The sequence below is a fragment of the Ambystoma mexicanum genome, chromosome 1q (genome assembly GCF_040938575.1).
Source record: "Ambystoma mexicanum isolate Mex_15411 chromosome 1q, UKY_AmexF1_1, whole genome shotgun sequence".
NCBI classification, from domain to species: domain Eukaryota; kingdom Metazoa; phylum Chordata; class Amphibia; order Caudata; family Ambystomatidae; genus Ambystoma; species Ambystoma mexicanum.
Genome location: NC_090922.1, coordinates 1,299,375,400 through 1,299,391,896, shown reverse-complemented (window position 1 = coordinate 1,299,391,896; position 16,497 = coordinate 1,299,375,400).

The window sequence follows — 16,497 nt, the reverse complement described above, 5'->3', positions numbered from 1 at the left end:
ATAGGCTTGGTATGCAAACATATTATCACTCTACGTTATCATTTGCTCACCCAACGTCATGTCCACCTGGTTGAACATGGTGGCTGTGGGATATGCAATCGTGGCCATGTGTGCCACAGCCATGATGTCGGTCCAGTCTGTCTTTGTTATTTTACAAGTTAGATGCACAGTGTGTCGTTCAAATCCAGATACATGACTGTCGACCCTGATACAAAGAATTCTATGGGGGCTAGCAACAATAGAGCCACCAGAGGCGAGACCTCCATGAAAAAACTCTTATCAATGCTCGACTGGATTGGGTGTACGGTGAAGAGATCAAGCTCTGATTTCACACACACCCCGGATAGCGATAGACCGATCAGCCTAATAAACTGCGATTCTAGGATACTATCAAAGATCCTGGCCAACAGGCTGGAGAAAATACTCCCTGAGATAATTCACCCAAATCAGGCTGGTTTCATTAAAGGTAGCGCCTATGCCTCGAATATGAGAAAATGACTGCCTACCCTGGAATAGTGTCGGAGGCTTGAATTGGATATGGTGGCTTTATCTCTTGATGCCGAGAATGCTTTCTACCGTGCGAAATGGAGCTTCTTGTTGGGTACTATGAAAAGAATGAATTTTGGCCTAGAATTTTTGAGCTGGGTTAAAGTACTGTATACGGAACCGACTGCTGAGATCAACACAAATGTGGTCATATCTGGAAAATTCAATCTACGACGGGAGACCATGCAGGGTTGCCCCTTGTCTCTTCTACGCTTTGTGGGTGTCCAGTCAGTATGTCGAATTCATTTTTTCGAATGCAAAAATGTTGAAAACATTATGTAGAAAAAAAAATTTGAATGTATAATTTTTTTCATTTAATACGTTTTTTTGGGGTTTTGGTAAGTAAAATAAATTGTAAAAAAAAACCCTGGGGTTTGGGGGCAGGAATCCCCCCCCATTAAAAAAAAAATGAAACATTAGAAAAAAAAGAATTCAACTTAATGTTTTTGACATTTTTGCATTCGAAATAATTGAATTTGAATTATTAACTATAAACCCTCTTTGTGATATCGATAGAACCTTTGGCAGAAGCCATTAGATCAAATTACAGGATTGTGGGGATCAATTACAATGGAGTGTGCCAAAAGTTGTGGTTTTATGCAGATTATTTGCTGTTGGTCGTCCAGGAACTTGATTCTTCTGTCTCTGAGTTGATGAACTTGCTTGAAGAATTCAGCCTTATATCAAATTACAAGATCAATTGGTCTAAATCAGAGGCTCTGCCATGCTCACACTTGACAAATGGCATACTACTGAAAGATCAGGCCTTCAGATGGTGTCCGACACAAATGAAATATCTAGGTGTTTGGATAACTGTAAATTTGAGAGACATGATAAGCCTGAACTTAGATATGGTGATGCAGAAGATGCAATCGGAGGTAGATCGCTGGAATGAACTCAACCTGTCCATTGGTGGTAAAGTGTAACGCTCACCTGATTCCCGTAGAGGCGCCGGTCTTGACTGGGCGTATACCGTATCTTCAAAGGTGATGTGTAACACACGGCAGTCTCTTTGGGCTGGACCTCTGTGCACTGTATGTCTGACTCGAAGGGTAAGATGTCTGCAGATAGAAAATATGGGATTAAGGAACTGGGTTATTGAATGTCTCTCTCTTCTTCCCTTTCTCTTCTCCTGTGGAACCCCAAAGGTTAACGCTCTCACCTTAGGTAAGTGAACGCCGTGCTCTCCATCTGCCTCGGGGCAGGGTGCTGTAACCAGTTTCTTCACTGGATAAGGGGAGCAGGCCTCTTGACTTCAGAGGACTGCTGTCCGTCATTTACTGCACGAACGGTAAGTTTCGAGTAATTCTAATATCTTTAAAGTCTTTAGTAATGATGTTTCTTGTTTTGCAGGGTTCCGGCGATGGCGGATGATGGGCTGAAGTGAGTTGAAGATGGAGCCTGTGTGATGAATAGAAGCGCCTGGAAGCACGTAAGTAAGCGCTTGTTGCCTGCTTCACGATGCGCTCTAACTGTCTTTTTATTTTGCAGGTACAAGTTCGGAGCAGCTGCAGGGTGCCGGAATACCCACTGGGTTAGATGTGGAAAGGAGTAATGGCACGTGAGTATTAAAGTTCCCCAATGTCTTTAAACGCACCTTGTTTTGTCTTTCAGATGCGGGATGCAGCGCCGAAGGCCTCCGGAGCGTGCGAAGAGTTGGTAAGCTTTTGTCTTTCAGATGCCGGAATGCAGTGTGAAGACCTCCGGAGCGCACGAAGAGTAGGTAAGCCTTTGTCTTTCAGATGCCGGAATGCAGCGCGAGGCGTTGGTGACAGCCGATGGACCAGGTAAGTGAAGAGCTGTCACTGAAGACCGTAATGCTAACCTGTTCTTTCTTGTCTTTATAGGTGTTGCTGAAGACTGGATTCAGAATGGTAAGCCTTTTTCCTTAGGCCCAGGATCAGATGCAGAAGACACGATGAGCGTTCTGCTGCAGAGGATGCAGAATAACGCAAAGCAAGATTCATCCATCGGGTGTTGTTTAAATAGCCTCCTGTAGTGCTTAGGTGTCTCCTTCCACAGCCACGCCTAGGTAAGAAAAGAGTTCCTGATTTCCAGAAGAGTTCCAGTGTTCTGAATCTAGGGAGTGGCTCCTGCCCCACCCAACAGGAAAAGTAGTTCCAAACAGAAGAGGATCAGAGGCTCAACTGGCAGGCAAGTAAGCAGCATGGTCTGCTGCAGGTAAGTCCACCCAAGCATTATGAGCCCGGCGCTTCCAGCGCTGGGACTGGGCATATTTATGAGCCTGGTGCCACTGGCGCCAGGACTGGGTCCAAAAGGTCCCAATTGGGACTGGTTGGCACTCGGAACCTGGGTTATGGATCTGCTTCCAAGGGAGTTGGGAAAACCCTGACCTTTTGGAAGCAGAGATCATGACAGTACCCCCCCTCAAGGCCCCTCCCAAACCGAGCTTCTCCGCGGGTTTTGGCTTGTCAGGAAATGTTCGGTGAAATATTTTGATTAGGCGAGGAGCGTGGACATATTCAGCAGGTTCCCAGGATCTCTCTTGGGGGCCGTAGCCTTTCCAGTCAATTAGGTAAAATAGTTTAGATTTGGAGATCTTGGAGTCCAGAATGCTTTTGACTTCAAACTCGAGTTCTCCATCAACTATGATAGGTTTTGGAGATTTAGTTAGTCGGATTTGAAGTTGCACGGGTTTTAATAGAGAGACGTGGAAGACCGGATGTATCTTCATGTGCGGGGGCAAGTCCAACTTGACCGCTACTGGGTTTACTATGGTAGTGATGGAATAGGGACCAAGGTATCTTGGGTTGAATGTGCGTGGCCCTTTTAGAGGTAGATATTTGGTGGATAACCAGACTTGATCCCCTACTTGATATTGAGGGGCTTCCTTCCGATGTTGATCTGCTCCTTTCTTGTATTGTTCTTTAGCCCTTTGAAGGTGAGAAACAGCTTCCTTAAAGGCTTGGGTGATTGTAGAATGCAGGTAGTCTACTGCTGGTGTTTCAAGATCTTGGAGGGGATCCAACTCCGAGGTTCGAGGGTGACTGCCGTACAAAAGAAAAAACGGGGTTTTCCCAGTTCCCGAATGGACAGAGTTATTGTAGGCATATTCGGCTATCCAAAGGATGTCTTTCCAAGTTTTTTCAGTTTGTTGCAGCATGCAGCGTAAATACTGTTCCAGAGTTTGATTGGTCCTCTCGGTTTGTCCGTCGGTCTGAGGGTGGTGACTGGTCGATAGTCTCACATCAATTTGAGCCGACCGACAGCAACTTCGCCAAAAATGAGAAATAAATTGACTACCTCGATCCGAAATTAGAACCGAAGGAAAACCGTGCAGTCGGACGATGTTTTCGAGAAATTCTCGGGCCAGAGTTGCTGCTGTTGGCAAGCCTTTGAGCGGAATGAAATGCGCCATCTTGGAGAATAAGTCCACGATTACTAGAATCGTATTGTATCCGGAGCATGGAGGTAGATCGGTGATGAAGTCCATAGAAAGCGTATGCCAAGGGCGAGGTGGGATGTCAATAGGGCGTAAGAGGCCTGCTGGTCTTTCCTTTTGACTCTAGTTTTGGGCGCATACTCCACAGGACATTATAAAGTCTCTGATATCTTTTTTCCAAGACGGCCACCAGAAGTAGCGCTTCATCTTTTCTGAGGTCTTGGCCATACCGGGATGTCCTTCCATTAAAGAATCGTGATAACAAGAGATTACTTTTTTCTGTAAATCTGTGCTGGGTAGGTATAATCGTTCTTGGAAATACAATAAGTTGTCCTTTACTGCAAAGTCCTTTCCCTGCAGATGCCAATTCTGTATGTCTGCTGGAGTTACAAGTTGCCTGGCTTTATCCTTAACTTCCTCTATGGATTCTGTGGCGATTACACCCAGAATTCTTTGTTCGGGAATGATTGGTACAGGTTTAGGGTTGATCAAGTGTTCTTCCACTCCCATCCGAGAAAGGGCATCAGCTTTACTGTTCTTTGTACCAGGTCGATAGGTAATTATGAAGTCAAACTCGGCAAAGAATAATGCCCAACGGAGTTGTCTAGAGGATTGGGCTTTTGCGGTTTTCAAATATTGCAGGTTTCGGTGATCCGTAATCACAGTAACGGTGTGTCGGGCCCCCAGCAGATAATGCCGCCAAGCCTTAAAGGCAGACTTGATAGCCAGAAATTCCTTGTCAGTAATCGTGTAATTGATTTCAGGAGGCGAGAATTTGCGGGACCAAAATGCCACGGGATGCAACTGATTGGTTACCGGGTCCTTTTGTGATAGAACTGCCCCCATGGCAAGGCTTGAAGCATCAGTTTCCACGATGTAGGGGAGTTCGGGGCGAGGGTGTTTTAAGATTGGTGCAGAGATAAATTTAGTCTTCAAATCCTGGAAAGCTTGTTCCGCCTCGGTAGACCATTCAAAACGTTTGTTTTTCTTTAACAAGGCAGTGATGGGCTGGGCTATTCGAGAGAATTCGGGAATAAACCTGCGGTAAAAGTTAGCGAAGCCTAACATGCTTTGCACACCTTTTAGGGAGGATGGTGATGGCCATTTGAGAACTGCATCGACCTTCTTTGAATCCATACGCACTCCGCCAGGTGATAATATGAATCCCAAGAATTCAACTTCAGTCACGTTGAAAACACATTTTTCCAACTTAGCGAAAAGTTTGTGTTGACGCAATCTTTCGAGGACCATTTTCACGTGTTTCCGATGTTCAGATTCCGATGAAGAATAAACGAGGATGTCGTCAATGTAAACAACAACACACACATCTATGAGCTCTCTGAGGACATCGTTCATAAAATATTGAAAGGCGGCCGGGGCATTGCAAAGTCCGAAGGGCATGACCTGATATTCAAATAGCCCATACTTGGTGCGGAAGGCCGTCTTCCATTCATCGCCCTCTTTTACTCGTACCAAGTGGTAAGCTCCTCTAAGATCCAGCTTTGTATATATGCATGCTTTTCTGACTTGGTCCAGGAGTTCAGGGATCAAAGGTAACGGATATCTATTCTTAACGGTGATCTGGTTCAGGGAGCGATAATCTATACAAGTTCTAAGGTCTCCTTCCTTTTTTGGAACGAAGAACAAAGCTGAAGAAGCAGGGGACTTGGAAGGACGAATAAACCCATTTGCCAGGTATTGATCCAGGTATTGTTGAAGGTGAAGGTTCTCAGGCTCGGTGAGGGCATAAATTCTACTACAAGGAGGAGTAGATCCAGGTATCAGGTCTATCTGGCAGTCATAAGACCTATGAGGAGGTAGAGAGTTAGCCTGATCCTTCCGGAAAACATCTTGGTATTCTAGGTATTCGGGAGGTAACTGGGGAGTCTCTGAAGAAATTGCTGCCAGTGCAACACCAGGTGGAGGGTGACAAGTAGAGACACATTCTGGAAACTGGACCGTTCTTGCTCGCCAATCGATCAGAGGATTGTGTTTCTCTAACCAAGGTATTCCTAGAATAATCTGAAACTGAGGGGCCTTGATCACATCGAACACGATCTTCTCATGGTGTCCATCTTGACTTACTAGCTTCACCTCTTGAGTGGTATGCGTTACTGGCCCGGAGGCTATCTCCGTACCATCCACCGTAGTAATGACGTCCTTTACAGCCTTGGGACAAAGAGTTAGATTCATCCTCAAAACCATTTCATGATCCACATAATGGCCGATGGCACCGCTGTCGACGTAAGCTTCAATTGCATGTAATCGATCCGGATTATCAGGGCTAATGAGGACCATAGATATCACGAAATGCGAGGTCACGGAACTGGTTTTCACGCTCGGCAAGAGGACCTCTATTCTTGTCGGGCGAGGTCGTTTCCCTGCTCAGAGTTTTTAACTTTGGTAACTGCAGCTCCTACTGCCTTCTTGGCAGGTTTCACCGGACAGTCTGGAAGAAAGTGCCCTGAGTTTCCGCAATAGAGGCATAATTGCAACTGTTTTCTCCTTTCCCGCTCCTTTTGTGTTAGAGGACCTTTCAGACCCCCCATTTGCATGGGTTCCCCGGAGTCTACTCCTTTGGAAGGAGTTGGCGGTTTGGAAAATACTCGAGCATCAAACTTGGAACGATCGGCCTTCCTGTTCTGCAGTCTGTGATCTATTTGAACGACTAAGTCTATATAGTCCGAACAATCTTGTGGGGGATTCACTACTTGGGCTAACACATCTTTGAGCTCTCCACGTAGACCTCTATAAAACAGCGTAATCCTTTTGTCCTCAGGCCATTGAGTTTCCACTATCAGTCTGTTGAAAGACGCAATATAAGCCAAAAGGTCTTGATTACCTTGTCGCAACGAAAGAAGCTCATTGTCCAAGGCCTGCCCCTGTGAATGTCTTGCGAACAGTTTTTCCATACTGAGCTGAAAAGCTTGAAAATCATGGAGGACCGGATCACCTTGATTTACTAGAGGGATCGACCAGTCTGCCGCATTGCCACTAAGGTACGAAAGCACGAAAGCTACTTTAGCTTGATCAGTTGGAAAGGCTGCTGGCCGGCATAAGAAATGCAACCGGCACTGATTGATAAATACTGCAAACCTCTTTGGGTCACCAGAAAATCGTTCGGGTGGAGCCAGAGGTACATTCCCAGGTAGGTTGATCTGCACTGGATTCATAGAGGATGTAGAAGGAAGATTTCCCCCAGATGCGGGTAACGGGGTCTGTCCAGCTTGTGACTGTAGCAATTGTCTAGCGAGATCATCTGTTCGCTCCTTGGAAATAATCAGTTCCCTTCTTAGAGCGTTCGTTTCCTGACGGGCTGCATGCACTTCTGCCCTTAGTTCCCCAAGTAACTGGGCTAGCTGGTCGGTATCCGAGGTTTCCATAGCGCCTGGACAGGAGTTTTGTGGTAGGCTTTGCGTTCTGTAACGCTCACCTGATTCCCGTAGAGGCGCCGGTCTTGACTGGGCGTATACCGTATCTTCAAAGGTGATGTGTAACACACGGCTGGCTCTTTGGGCTGGAGCTCTGTGCACTGTAGTCTGACTCGAAGGGTAAGATGTCTGCAGATAGAAAATATGGGATTAAGGAACTGGGTTATTGAATGTCTCTCTCTTCTTCCCTTTCTCTTCTCCTGTGGAACCCCAAAGGTTAACGCTCTCACCTTAGGTAAGTGAACGCCGTGCTCTCCATCTGCCTCGGGGCAGGGTGCTGTAACCAGTTTCTTCACTGGATAAGGGGAGCAGGCCTCTTGACTTCAGAGGACTGCTGTCCGTCGTTTACTGCACGAACGGTAAGTTTCGAGTAATTCTAATGTCTTTAAAGTCTTTAGTAATGATGTTTCTTGTTTTGCAGGGTTCCGGCGATGGCGGATGACGGGCTGAAGTGAGTTGAAGATGGAGCCCGTGTGATGAATAGAAGCGCCTGGAAGCACGTAAGTAAGCGCTTGTTGCCTGCTTCACGATGCGCTCTAACTGTCTTTTTATTTTGCAGGTACAAGTTCGGAGCGGCTGCAGGGTGCCGGAATACCCACTGGGTTAGATGTGGAAAGGAGTAATGGCACGTGAGTATTAAAGTTCCCCAATGTCTTTAAACGCACCTTGTTTTGTCTTTCAGATGCGGGATGCAGCGCCGAAGGCCTCCGGAGCGTGCGAAGAGTTGGTAAGCTTTTGTCTTTCAGATGCCGGAATGCAGTGTGAAGACCTCCGGAGCGCACGAAGAGTAGGTAAGCCTTTGTCTTTCAGATGCCGGAATGCAGCGCGAGGCGTTGGTGACAGCCGATGGACCAGGTAAGTGAAGAGCTGTCACTGAAGACCGTAATGCTAACCTGTTCTTTCTTGTCTTTATAGGTGTTGCTGAAGACTGGATTCAGAATGGTAAGCCTTTTTCCTTAGGCCCAGGATCAGATGCAGAAGACACGATGAGCGTTCTGCTGCAGAGGATGCAGAATAACGCAAAGCAAGATTCATCCATCGGGTGTGGTTTAAATAGCCTCCTGTAGTGCTTAGATGTCTCCTTCCACAGCCACACCTAGGTAAGAAAAGAGTTCCTGCTTTCCAGAAGAGTTCCAGTGTTCTGAATCTAGGGAGTGGCTCCTGCCCCACCCAACAGGAAAAGTAGTTCCAAACAGAAGAGGATCAGAGGCTCAACTGGCAGGCAAGTAGGCAGCATGGTCTGCTGCAGGCAAGTCCACCCAAGCATTATGAGCCCGGCGCTTCCAGCGCTGGGACTGGGCATATTTATGAGCCTGGTGCCACTGGCGCCAGGACTGGGTCCAAAAGGTCCCAATTGGGACTGGTTGGCACTCGGAACCTGGGTTATGGATCTGCTTCCAAAGGAGTTGGGAAAACCCTGACCTTTTGGAAGCAGAGATCATGACATAAAGTGAATGCATTCAAATGGTACTGGCTCCAAAATTAAACTATATGCTCCTTCTTCCGGTTAGTAAACACAATTTGAGATGGGTGGACAGTATCTTGCATACTTTTTTGTGGAATAAGAGAACACTGAGGCTAAAACTTTGGAAATTGCAGTTGCGCAGGGACCAGGGAGGGTTGAGTGTTCTGAATTTCAAACGATATCATCAGGTATTCTCTTTACGTCATGTCATGCCATTCTTAACAGATGATGGAGATGATTGGGCAAAGGCGGAAGCAAGGGGTGCAGGCCCATTGGGCCCTTCTTTCCACCATCACCATGGAGCGGAATAGCCATTCTGTTTTGACAAACTTTCTCAGAGCCACTTGGAAGTCATAGGAAGTAGGAGTAAAATTAGCTCCTGGCAAGTCTGACACTTCTTCTATCTGGATGTGCCCATTTATCAAAGTAGACAATAAAGTTTTGTTTTGGCCAGCATGGTTCTCTTCTGGCATCAATAAAATTGAGGACCTCTTTGTAGGAACGAGATGGAAAACGTTTTGAGAGTTGAAACTTAATTTTGGTTTATCAGATTGTACATTTGGAAAGCACCGAAAGTTGACAAGAGCAATAAACATACCATAGCTGGTCAAATCCGAGTTACTGACCGTGGTTAAGAAAATTGGCATGAGTGATCACTCAGCGTCTAAGATGAATAACTTACTGAGTGGCTATGCAAAAGGAAATGAAAAAATCCTGCGTGTCTGGTCTAATTGTCTGAGGGAAGAAATGACACCAGATAGATGGAGTGATCTATGTGGGAATATCAGAAGAATGTCCCTGAATGTAGGGGAAAGGTCCTGTCAAGTTATGATCTTGAATAGCGTGTTTTGGACACTGATGAGGATGAAGGAACGGAAATTGACGACATCAGACAGTTGTTGGGGTTGTGGTCCCATTCAAGGCACGATGGATCATATGCTATGCGAGTGCCATTAGGTGAGACATTTCTGGAGTGAGATCTCAACCACAATGAACTAAGTGCTCAATGAAAATCTAGACTTTGATTTTGAGACTTTAATTTTGGGGGAAACCAACCTGCTGGAATCTTTAAATATTCATCAGATCAAATGGATTTTGAGAGGGGCCATGGTGGCGAAGAAGGTAATTCTACGAAACTGGAAATCTGCTAGTTATCTGACAAAGGATAGTTGGTTGGAGATGTTTCGTACATGTGATATTTAAAATGTGATCTATTCAGTGCAAAAGAAGAGGCCTACTTTTGATAGGATTTGGAGGGCCTTCTTGGATGCGGACCTGGTCTAATCTTGCATCCAGCGCCAGGATGGCCTTTGCAAAGATAAGTAGACACTCTTGTTTCATTTTAATTGTTATAGAATAGCAATGCCATTCACAAGTTCATGCTTTAGTGAACTTTAGGATAACATATGCCTTGTGGAAGATGCCCAGATTTCTTTGTTAGCCAAATATATGTTAATCTCTACTCTGTAGAACCTTGGATGGTGGTTACCTTCTGTTTCACCCCACCCCCTTCCCCCATCTCCACTCCCCACATCCCCTGGTTTCCCTCTGACATATATTTGTTTCTTTTATTTAGGTACTTTTTTTTTCTTCTTTCTCTTTTTCCTCGTATTCATTTATTGCCAGATTTTGTTTATTTGTATAAAATGTTTATGTTATGATATGTTCTTGTATTTTGTTAAATGTTAATAAAGTGGTTCCAAAAAAATTAAATAGCATGCATCTGTCAGTATGAGAAATGACCACTGCAGGGTTTATTAGGTTTTAATGCAAATGAGTGAAATTGGTGGACTTGGTCAGATAATTGCCATGGGGAATAAGAGAGTGGAAGAGTCAAGAACACAATCCTGATATTTAACTGAAGATGGAAAGGAGGGTGGGGGACTAGGCAAGGAAGCTTCTAATAACCAAGAAAGAAAGGAAAGATGAATTATAGCATGAGCAATTAGAAGGAACTCTTGTAAGTATTCAGTATTAAAACGTCAGTGGCCATCCAGCCCTCAATTACCTTAAGGTAAACCCAGAGACGGTTGATGACAAACACAGGCACAAATGACCATCAACCTTGTACTAATGCACTGGCACCACCCTCTGCCCCATCTCTCTGTGAAGCATGCAACTAACACGCACAATGGCCACATAAACAGGTTAAATAACTTGAGTGAAAATATCAACCCAGGAGGCAACCAAAAATGGGACTCGTTTTAGTGAGCTACGTAATTAGCCGGCAGGGATCCATTACATGCAGACATACACATAAGTGGGGTCGCTGTTGCCATATATTGCTCATTTGCACGCCAGAGTGCAAAAGTGCAGGTACAATCATGTATACCCCACCTTTTGCTGTACACGTTTGCACTCTGCTTTGCCAATGAAGTAAACGCTGCCTGCCATGTACGCATAGCAGGCAACGTTTTCAATAGATGCCTATAGGGCTTGCCTGCTTTTTACTTGCACATAAAGCCGGTGGACCACATAGGGATCCCCAGCATTTGCACCGGCATGAAAATGCATGTCGTGCAAACACTGGAGCATTTGTATGGCGGAGAGAATAAGAGAGGCGGCGGAAACGTAAGTTGTGTTCCACCCCTCTTCTCTGCCAATGAAAATGGGACGTGATGTAAGAAATATGTGTCAAAGCCGTATGCTGGAACAGCCTCCCTGCCCCTCTCAGACTTGAGCCGGATCTCCTTAAGTTTCCGGAAGCTTATTGCATGGCCAACAGGTAAGCGATGGAGACGGGATCTCTTGGAAGCCCCGTTGGCCGACAACCATTATCCTCAAAATATCCTGTTCTGGCAGCTTTAGAGCCTGCAAACACACACTGATGAGGAGATGAACACCTAAGGAGCGAACCCTGAAAATTTGAGAGCCTGGGGGTCACTCCCGACGGAGCTGCCCGGAACGAACGGAGTGCGGGGCCGGAGGTGGAGAACCTGAAAAATGTCTGCCATGCGTGGCCGCGCTAAACAGTAAGGACGGCATCCTCCGAGCTCCACCAGCCTCACCGCCACTGCCCAGCATTAAAGGAAGAAAGTAGCAGGGCTGGTCGGATCCCCGAGTAGAGGCCCCGGGAGGCGGATCCATGGCCTGGGGAGACGCTGCGGAGCCGGACGGAAGGAATTGGTGAGGTGCCAGTTGAATCTCTACGAGGGGATGGCGACCAGATGTGGGGGCCCCCTGCGGGACCTGAAGGTGCCGGGGGCTGCGCTGGGAGGAGGCGGCAACCCGGCCTGTAAGTGTGGTGCGGCCCGGGCGCCCGCCCAGAGAAAGGTGGACCTGCGGCGCCGGAAGGACGATCCCAGAGCTGTCTAATGCCGTGGCCCATTGCTGTAGGTGACCACCAGGAGGGTAGACCGAAGCGGGCCTGCCTAATCAACCCCACCTCGAGACAGGAGGAGAAGCTCCACCTGCGATACGGACCCGGACGCCTCATCGGCAGCCCGATACCCGGCCCTGAGGTGAACGCGAACTCCCCGGCAGACCAGGCACAACAGCAACGACAGTGTAAGTCTCTATGTGAGACCTTCTTCTCCTGCCCCGGCGATCTTGCGACCCCATCCCCCGTGCTCGGGGGGAGGATACACCCGCAGGAGGGACACACTTGCATCCAGGCCCTCAGGGGACATAACTAAATCATTTAAACCAGGACGAGTGTGGGGTGCCCCTGGGCAGTGGGCCCTCTCCTTCCTCTAAACCCAAGATGGAGGAGCTGTTGGCAAGGTGCCATATTTGTGACTGTGGGGGAAGCGCAGTCACAAACCAAAATCATATTAGCAGTGGCATGACATCTCTGAACAGTGGCTGTCCCCAGGCTACACCCGGCTCGCTCCAACCGGGTATTTGAACCATCAGCATCATAAGGGGGCCAGCTGCGACCTGCGTCGCCGACGGAGGGGAAGAGGGGAACACACTTGACTCGGTGCCTTCCTATTAAGGGGATACACATGCTGGATCGCCCCACCGCCCGGCGATGGTCGCAATGGCCCCCACCTCACCCCCTTCTACCCTGCATTAACCTATGGAAGTAAATAGAAGGGACATTAGAGGGGAGAGCGAGGACTAGCTTGCCCCAACTCAAGGTGCCTGACCAAATAGGCCTGCAACAAGCAACAGGGCCTTTGCTCACCCCCAAGAGCCTAACCCTGCGGAAAGTGGCGCTGTACACCACTGAGTGACGCTGGACGTGGTGTGATGCTGTGTGGTAACAGGGAGTGAATCGTGTGATACCGGAGTGCCCTGAGAGGGAAGTACTGGACCCACCCATTGCCAAGACGATAGAAGGAACATCGAGACATGCACTCACTACAGACGCCCGAACTCTGTTCCGGGGCAAACACGCCTTATAAGCTTTCACCACTCCACTGATTTGTGCTGAGCGACAATATGGGCAAAGATAAGGGCACGAAAACATCCACGCAGAGCACAATGGGCCAATATGCCATTGATGCACCTATGGTGTCAGTCAACTTGGACCCGGATGCAAACCTCTCACCACCAGAGGAATCCTTAACCCTGAAAGATGTGATGGCAGCTATTGCCAACTCCTGCTCTTCAATGGAGAGAAAAATGTATGGCATCTCTGCAGAGGTGTCTTTCCTCCGCCACGATCTCCAAAAACTCTCTACTCGGACAGGGGAGGTAGAACAGAGAGTATCTGGGGTGGAAGACGGTCTAGGAGGAGTGAACCAGCAGCTGTCTCAAGCATTGTCCCGACTAAAGACCCTGGAGGCACGAGTGGACGAGGGGGAGGGCAGGTCTCGCCATAACAACATCCGTATTCTTGGCCTGCCGGAACAGACAGAGGGACCTAGCATGGGACTCTTTCTGGAGCAGTGGCTGGCTGATCTCTTTGCTCTAAAATCCATGTCAAATTTCTTTTCTGTGGAACGTGCTCATCTAATACCAGTGGGTCGGCCAATCCCAGGCGCATCCCCAAGAAGGTCATTGCCAAACTTCTCAATTATCAGGACAGGGATGCTATTCTTCAAATGGCCCGAACAAAGGGAACTATCACCTACAACGGGGCCAGAATAGCCTTCTTCCAGGATTATACCCGCGAGGTCCAGAAGGCCAGACAATCCTTTGAACATCTGAAGAAAAAGCTCCACTCCATGAATGTTAAATACAGACTCCTCTTCCCAGCCCAATTAAGGATCCAGCACGAAGGCAAAACAGGTCATTTCACGGACCCGCAGGAAGCATGGACATGGGCTGAGACCCACATCAATGGGGACTGGATCAGGACTGATCCGAATCCCAAAGGAAGTCCAGGGCCCCGCCAAAGGCGAGACAGACCTGCCTCACAATCTAAACCAGAGGTCCAGGAGGAACCGGATGGAGACGCTGATCCCTATCAGCCTTAATAACGGCAGTCGACAAAGACAAGAACTGAAGGGAACTCCTGGCAATGTCCGAGGGCAGCTTCTTACCTGCCAGTCGCTCCGGAACAAAACATTCAGTTAACCTAAGAATACTGGGAGGCAGCGTCTGGTTTTGGATCAATGATCAGAATAATTATGGGTCCTCTTCACCAACATGCCAGATCATAGATGGATGCCAGGATCCCCGACCCGAGACATCTGAACCGCACCGGGTGCAGTAAATCTCAAGGAATTTAGTAACAGTTTGTTCCATTTTAGTTGATCTGGCGACATAGTTTTGTTTCAGTCACCAGATGAGTTTGGGCGACAGATACTTCATGTTGGGGAGGAGTACGGGGAGGGTACACAGTTTATTCACAGGGTATTTACACCAGTTCTATTGCCACTCACGATGCCGCCACTCACTCTATACTGGGTACACACACTTGTGTTCCATGTGACAGCTATGTCACCAATGGCAAACGCACCAAACGCTCATCACGCACACCACCATATCCTCCACAACATAACTCTCAACACAAATCACTACTGACCATACAGCGGATGTACAAATTCCACTAACAACTGCGGACTACTTCAAACCCCTTAAATTCCTCACTTGGAATGTAAATGGCATGGGATCGAGCATTAAACAACGCCTCATTGTTCAGTTCCTGAACAGGCGTTCTCCTGACGTGGCCCTCCTCACTGAGACCCACTTAGCAGGCTTGACCTGCCAGTTTTTCCGCAGAACTAATTATCGCCTGGTGTTCCATGCAGGGTATACTATGGGATCCCGGGGAGTCCTGATCCTCCTGCATAGGCTTCTCCCATTTGAACTGAGTGCGGTGGAGCAGGATCCCAGCGGGTGGTCTGTGCTGGTGCGAGGCACGCTTTGGGGGGAACATTAGCTATACTAGTGATATACTCCCCGCCCGGACTAGGGGAGGGGCTGCTGAGAGAAATGACCACCTTACTGGCTCAACACCAGCCGGATTTGTGGACCCTGAGGGGGTTTTCAACGATGTGCTATGTAACACTCGCGATCAAACTCACATCCAGAATCGCAACCCCAACATACCCACTAGGTTGGCTACCTTTCATCCACGCTAGGCCTATGTGATGTATGGAGGGAACTCCACCCCATAGATCAAGGTTTTTCCTTCCACTCGGGAGCTCACGCGTCCCTGTCCAGGATTGACTACTTCTTTCTCCCAACTTCCGAGGCGTGTAGAGTAATCAATGCAGAACTGCTCCCCGAGGTATCTCAGATCATTCTCCCCTGGAGATGGCGCTTTGCACGAGTCGGCCGCTGCCCCCCAAGACGTGGAGACTGAACAACTATTATCTGGGTCTTCCCGAATTTGTAGAGTTTATCACTGAGAAATCCGATGAATACTCAGAATAAACGCAGGCACTGTAGAGGACCCACTCAAACTGTGGGAGGCACACAGGCAGTGCTTAGAGGGGAGATGATTGCCAGGACGAGCAACAGAAGGAAAGAGCACCACAGGAAAGTGGTTGAGGCAGAGTGGGAGGTGGAAAAATGGGAAACCAGTTATATTATTAGATGCCTCTCCAGAGACACAACGCTCTCTTCTAACAGCCAGGGAATCCCTTCACAATATGGCACTAGACAATGCAAAACAGGTGCACAGGGAATCAAGGACTATGCTCTACGAATGTGGTGATAATGCAGGCAAGTTACTGGCCTGGTTAGAGAAACATGAGGAGGGACATAGATATGTCAGGCAGATTGTCGATAATGTAAACAGACTCAGCTATAGCGGAGGCATTCGCTAAATTTTATGCCGATCTGTACAGGGCTCCAAGTGCCCCAACAGATCCGTCCTTTCTGGACAAAATCGTGATCCCACAATTATCGGAGCAGCAGAGAACAAGCCTCAATAGAGGGCTAGAGGAAACCGAGATAGCAGAGGCCATTGCCCAGTTACAATCCGGGAAGACGCCGGGTCCCAACGGATTCCCGGTTGAAACATGGAAGAGACTGGGCAGCGACAAGATGGAAACAGCCCTCCACAAAATGGACCATAGAATGGCCAGCATCATGGTAATCCCTAAACAGGGCAATCCACCCGAATCATGTGCATCATACAGACCAATATCACTTATTAACGGTGAGGCCAACATTCTGGCTAAAGTGCTAGCCATCAGGCTGCAATCGGTCATATCCTCTCCGGTTCATCCTGATCAGTGCCGCTTCATGCCACACAGGTCAACAAGAATGAATCTACGCCGACTCCACTTATTACTGGAACGTGCCCCAAT